This window comes from Sinocyclocheilus grahami, unplaced genomic scaffold (assembly GCF_001515645.1).
Source record: "Sinocyclocheilus grahami isolate Dianchi unplaced genomic scaffold, SAMN03320097.WGS_v1.1 scaffold3955.1, whole genome shotgun sequence".
In the NCBI taxonomy this organism is placed as follows: domain Eukaryota; kingdom Metazoa; phylum Chordata; class Actinopteri; order Cypriniformes; family Cyprinidae; genus Sinocyclocheilus; species Sinocyclocheilus grahami.
The window spans coordinates 8178-14793 of NW_015508983.1; the positions used below are offsets into that span (position 1 = coordinate 8178).

The 6616-nt window shown below is 34.9% G+C and overlaps 2 long non-coding RNA genes across 2 annotated transcripts; one reads left to right on the plus strand and one right to left on the minus strand.

Moving 5' to 3' along the window:
• Window positions 1-342: 342 nt before the first annotated feature.
• Window positions 343-2151, plus strand: LOC107576575 (uncharacterized). Its single transcript, XR_001608076.1, has 3 exons — window positions 343-427; window positions 546-752; window positions 2111-2151. It is a non-coding gene; the product is annotated as an uncharacterized lncRNA (long non-coding RNA).
• A 1332-nt stretch (window positions 2152-3483) lies between these two features.
• On the minus strand, window positions 3484-5547 carry LOC107576574 (uncharacterized). Its single transcript, XR_001608075.1, has 3 exons — window positions 5468-5547; window positions 4885-5091; window positions 3484-3524 (listed from the first exon to the last, which is right to left on the minus strand). It is a non-coding gene; the product is annotated as an uncharacterized lncRNA (long non-coding RNA).
• Between the last annotated feature and the right edge of the window lie 1069 nt (window positions 5548-6616).

Genomic DNA, 6616 nt, shown 5'->3' on the forward strand with positions numbered 1-6616 from the left:
ATACTTCGCAGTGATAAAAACAAGGTGATGGAAACAGTGAATGACAGCAGGAATGTGTGGGAGACACAATTTAGAAAACTTTACATCATAAAGAGCCATAATGTAGCTACAGAGATCAATTTTATGTGTGTGTACTACTATTATTATTAATATTTTGTTAATTGTTAGATAAGAGTTCAGATGCACTGAACCTCAAAGGAAGCTGCCGTCATTTGTTTCTCACTAAACACATGATCTCTCTCACCCGCCCATCTGACAACTAACCAAAGTTTCTCCTCCCATCAGATTGACAGAGAATAAATATTACAGTCTTCACAGCACTTGTTCAGTCTGAGAATGAAGACAAGAGAGAGGAACTACGAGGCAGATCTTTCTCGACTGAGCCCAGATATGGAAACCAAAAAAAAAAAAAAACCCTCTGGTGCAGGTAGGCTATCTATAGCATATCTGTTTATATAATAATATAATATATAATAAGCAAAATTTGAAAGGCATTTTATGGAGAATCCAGGTTTTCAGTTCTCTCTCTTTTGGTTTCTCTGCAGCTCATGAATGAGGATGTTACTGGAAGCTCTGCAATCTTGTCCTGCTCTTTCAGTTACAAAAAACCAAGTCAAGACATGAAATCTATTAAGACTCAATGATGGCAAGAATATATAAAACATCATTAAGAGAAAATGATTCACCTGAGGATCAAAAATATAACATTTCTCAGAGAAGTTTACGGAAGGAAGCTTCACTTTCACACTCATGTAAGTTACTGATTAAATGTACTCATTATTTTGTTTAATCCTTTTCATTTCACTAAAATTAAAACAGGGTCAGGGATGCTATTCTGCAGTCTAGCTAACAGCAGGTTCTTCAGCCCTTATTAGAATCAGCAGCTGTGATAACCCTTTTTTCTGAAACTTAAATTCAAATTCATTGTAGCCTACACTCTTAAAAATAAAGGTGCTTCACGATACCATAGAAGAACCTTTTTGTCTAAATGGTTCCATAAAGAACCTTTAACATCTGAAGAACCTTTCTGATTCACAAAAGGTTCTTTGTGGTGAAAGAAGGTTCTTCAGATAACAAAAAGGTAAGAAAGAGATGGTTCTTTAAAGAACCTTTGACTGAATGCTTCTTTGTGGAGCCAAAAATGGTTCTTCTATGGGATCACTTGAAGAACCTTTTGAAGCACCTTTATTTTTAAGAGTGTACATAAAAAATGAAAATATAAAAAACTTTGCCAAATGTATAATAACTGTGGAAACAAAAAGGGTTCGTAATTTTACAGTGAAACTGGCACAATGTTTTGTAGTCTAATGAAGATGATAAACAAAACTAAGTTTTTTGTTGAACTGAAGTCCAGACATGACAGACGAATGATTGGAGACACGGTGACAGACGGCAGAGACTTGTTCAGTATTACTAATGGTGAAGATTGAGTAGAAATTCAAGAGTTGGCTACATGCGATGAAAAGCGTGTGAAAGTCTTCTGTCTCAGGTGTTTTGAATATACTGAAGTAAATCTGAATATGTTTAATAAATCTCTGGAGCGCGTTTCATGTCGTTCACGTGGTTACTGTTGACGTCACTTACGTCTGATGTCATCCGTAGCACGCATGGCATACTGATGCGGAAGCGTGTATGATACTCTGTTATTTGAAAAGAAAAGAGTATTTAATCTTAATTTAAGACATATTTAAATGCAATATTAAAATAAAACATATTGAGAATATTAGGGCACCACGATGATCAGGTATGTTTGATGAGTTCAGAACGCTATGTGGACAAACGCGTGTTCGTATTTTGGTTTGTTTCTGTTGTGTCGTGGTTTGCACATGCTTTATTGAAACTAGAATTAAAAGGGAAACCTTTTAGTTTAGATTAGAACCTTTAGCATCATTAATACATTAAGCATGAAGTGGTTGATTAATGATTATCAGGTTTATCTGTGGGGGAATAACTAACATTTTTATTTAGTAATTTTCCATTAGCATTAGCAATTAGCATTGTCATCTGGTGTGCTATCTTTGTATTATCTTATTGCGTTTGTGTTTTGTGGAAATAAAACCCAGTCGAGTCACAGTATTTAACAGGATCTTGTTTCTTTCTGTTCCTACAGTTGCAGCTTCATCTGTGTATTTGCAGTGCTGATACATAAAGGTAAGCATCTGAACAACACACTTAAAGGTGCTATAAGTTATTTCTGAGAAACACTGCTGATACTTGTACAGTAATTGCCTCTCGCGTTGGAATGGTTAAGGCTTACTGTATCATCAATTGCTATAGCTCTTATCAATGTCTGCATGAAATACCTTTGGTTTTTCAGCTTTCTAGTACAGAAAAAGCACACATTTTTCATGCCGACAGTGAGAAGGACAATCAATGGCAATTGATGATATCATGATTAAATTTCCAGAATGCATTGCTCCGTGTCGACACATTCTCATTCTCTATACAATTACAACAACAGCATGTTGTGAAACAAAGCAAAACCAGTGTTACTCATGTGTCATGCAGAAACAAAGCAACCTCAACATCCACCTTCCCAAACAATGCCTCTCCAACGCTGGAAAGCTTTTAAAATATTAACACGTGTTCAGCTTTTGCCTGATTGTAACCTCTCTTTTTACAGTGATATTCCTCTGACCTTTTTTTCTTATTGGTTATGTCTCATCCATCTTTCGTTCTACAAATCTCATGCTTATTCAGATTCTCTCTCCTCCCCATCGTGAATGTAAACACCAATTATTGCTGATTGGCTGCAAGAGTGTGGTGGTGATTGGCCTGATCAGTCATATACACTATGTATAAACAATATATATATATATATATATATATTGTTTATACATAGTGTATATGACTGATCAGGCCAATCACCACCACACTCTTGCAGCCAATCAGCAATAATTGGTGTTTACATTCACGATGGGGAGGAGAGAGAATCTGAATAAGCATGAGATTTGTAGAACGAAAGATGGATGAGACATAACCAATAAGAAAAAAAGGTCAGAGGAATATCACTGTAAAAAGAGAGGTTACAATCAGGCAAAAGCTGAACACGTGTTAATATTTTAAAAGCTTTCCAGCGTTGGAGAGGCATTGTTTGGGAAGGTGGATGTTGAGGTTGCTTTGTTTCTGCATGACACATGAGTAACACTGGTTTTGCTTTGTTTCACAACATGCTGTTGTTGTAATTGTATAGAGAATGAGAATGTGTCGACACGGAGCAATGCATTCTGGAAATTTAATCATGATATCATCAATTGCCATTGATTGTCCTTCTCACTGTCGGCATGAAAAATGTGTGCTTTTTCTGTACTAGAAAGCTGAAAAACCAAAGGTATTTCATGCAGACATTGATAAGAGCTATAGCAATTGATGATACAGTAAGCCTTAACCATTCCAACGCGAGAGGCAATTACTGTACAAGTATCAGCAGTGTTTCTCAGAAATAACTTATAGCACCTTTAAGTGTGTTGTTCAGATGCTTACCTTTATGTATCAGCACTGCAAATACACAGATGAAGCTGCAACTGTAGGAACAGAAAGAAACAAGATCCTGTTAAATACTGTGACTCGACTGGGTTTTATTTCCACAAAACACAAACGCAATAAGATAATACAAAGATAGCACACCAGATGACAATGCTAATTGCTAATGCTAATGGAAAATTACTAAATAAAAATGTTAGTTATTCCCCCACAGATAAACCTGATAATCATTAATCAACCACTTCATGCTTAATGTATTAATGATGCTAAAGGTTCTAATCTAAACTAAAAGGTTTCCCTTTTAATTCTAGTTTCAATAAAGCATGTGCAAACCACGACACAACAGAAACAAACCAAAATACGAAGACGCGTTTGTCCACATAGCGTTCTGAACTCATCAAACATACCTGATCATCGTGGTGCCCTAATATTATCAATATGTTTTATTTTAATATATTGCATTTAAATATGTCTTAAATTAAGATTAAATACTCTTTTCTTTTCAAATAACAGAGTATCATACACGCTTCCGCATCAGTATGCCATGCGTGCTACGGATGACATCAGACGTAAGTGACGTCAACAGTAACCACGTGAACGACATGAAACGCGCTCCAGAGATTTATTAAACATATTCAGATTTACTTCAGTATATTCAAAACACCTGAGACAGAAGACTTTCACACGCTTTTCATCGCATGTAGCCAACTCTTGAATTTCTACTCAATCTTCACCATTAGTAATACTGAACAAGTCTCTGCCGTCTGTCACCGTGTCTCCAATCATTCGTCTGTCATGTCTGGACTTCAGTTCAACAAAAAACTTAGTTTTGTTTATCATCTTCATTAGACTACAAAACATTGTGCCAGTTTCACTGTAAAATTACGAACCCTTTTTGTTTCCACAGTTATTATACATTTGGCAAAGTTTTTTATATTTTCATTTTTTATGTACACTCTTAAAAATAAAGGTGCTTCAAAAGGTTCTTCAAGTGATCCCATAGAAGAACCATTTTTGGCTCCACAAAGAAGCATTCAGTCAAAGGTTCTTTAAAGAACCATCTCTTTCTTACCTTTTTGTTATCTGAAGAACCTTCTTTCACCACAAAGAACCTTTTGTGAATCAGAAAGGTTCTTCAGATGTTAAAGGTTCTTTATGGAACCATTTAGACAAAAAGGTTCTTCTATGGTATCGTGAAGCACCTTTATTTTTAAGAGTGTAGGCTACAATGAATTTGAATTTAAGTTTCAGAAAAAAGGGTTATCACAGCTGCTGATTCTAATAAGGGCTGAAGAACCTGCTGTTAGCTAGACTGCAGAATAGCATCCCTGACCCTGTTTTAATTTTAGTGAAATGAAAAGGATTAAACAAAATAATGAGTACATTTAATCAGTAACTTACATGAGTGTGAAAGTGAAGCTTCCTTCCGTAAACTTCTCTGAGAAATGTTATATTTTTGATCCTCAGGTGAATCATTTTCTCTTAATGATGTTTTATATATTCTTGCCATCATTGAGTCTTAATAGATTTCATGTCTTGACTTGGTTTTTTGTAACTGAAAGAGCAGGACAAGATTGCAGAGCTTCCAGTAACATCCTCATTCATGAGCTGCAGAGAAACCAAAAGAGAGAGAACTGAAAACCTGGATTCTCCATAAAATGCCTTTCAAATTTTGCTTATTATATATTATATTATTATATAAACAGATATGCTATAGATAGCCTACCTGCACCAGAGTTTTTTTTTTCTTGGTTTTATATCTGGGCTCAGTCGAGAAACAAACCAAAATACAAATACAAAATTACTTATTATATATTATATTATTATATAAACAGATATGCTATAGATAGCCTACCTGCACCAGAGTTTTTTTTTTCTTGGTTTTATATCTGGGCTCAGTCGAGAAACAAACCAAAATACAAATACAAAATTACTTATTATATATTATATTATTATATAAACAGATATGCTATAGATAGCCTACCTGCACCAGAGGGTTTTTTTTTTTTTTGGTTTCCATATCTGGGCTCAGTCGAGAAAGATCTGCCTCGTAGTTCCTCTCTCTTGTCTTCATTCTCAGACTGAACAAGTGCTGTGAAGACTGTAATATTTATTCTCTGTCAATCTGATGGGAGGAGAAACTTTGGTTAGTTGTCAGATGGGCGGGTGAGAGAGATCATGTGTTTAGTGAGAAACAAATGACGGCAGCTTCCTTTGAGGTTCAGTGCATCTGAACTCTTATCTAACAATTAACAAAATATTAATAATAATAGTAGTACACACACATAAAATTGATCTCTGTAGCTACATTATGGCTCTTTATGATGTAAAGTTTTCTAAATTGTGTCTCCCACACATTCCTGCTGTCATTCACTGTTTCCATCACCTTGTTTTTATCACTGCGAAGTATCACATCATAACAACTGAGAACGTGGTGGTTTTTGACTTGTGCAAAAAGGGTTCATGTGAATAATGGGAGATGGAAATGCAATGAAAACAAATCATATGTGACTTTGCCTGCAATGCTCATCTGCTAGCTCTGAGGCACAAGTCATTTATTATAGGCCTATATGAAAATATTTATATTCCGTGGCTTCTCCTACTTTTCTTATTTATATTTCATGCCAGTTTATCAGGAAATGACGATCTTGTTCTCTTTGACACATTGGGTGCTAACGGTGCTTATTCACAAATGTTTTATGTGATATTGCAGTTTTGCACATAATTAATAAAAAGAAAAAAGAAAAAAAAAATATATATATATAAAATTATTTGTTAAAAACTTTGGATGGAAATCCAGTCAGTATTGTGTCTATAATATAATTCCATATGTCATGAACTGACTTTAGTTTATCGTCACTGTAGAACAACGACAAGAACGCAGAGCTTTCAATTATACACTCATGTGACTCTCAGAGAAACAGAAATAGAGAGAACTTAAAACAAGGGACATACATTGTGGCTTTTTCATGAACTTGGCTTTCAAATGGTTTTCGGAAATGAAAACAAACAGTTGACAACAAGAAATTAGCTGCATTTATTTATTTAAGCTGAGCTCAATTCAATGATCTGTCTCAGATACTCTCTCTTTCAGTTTTATTCTGACAAACTGTTCAATTGCTGTGAAAAGTAA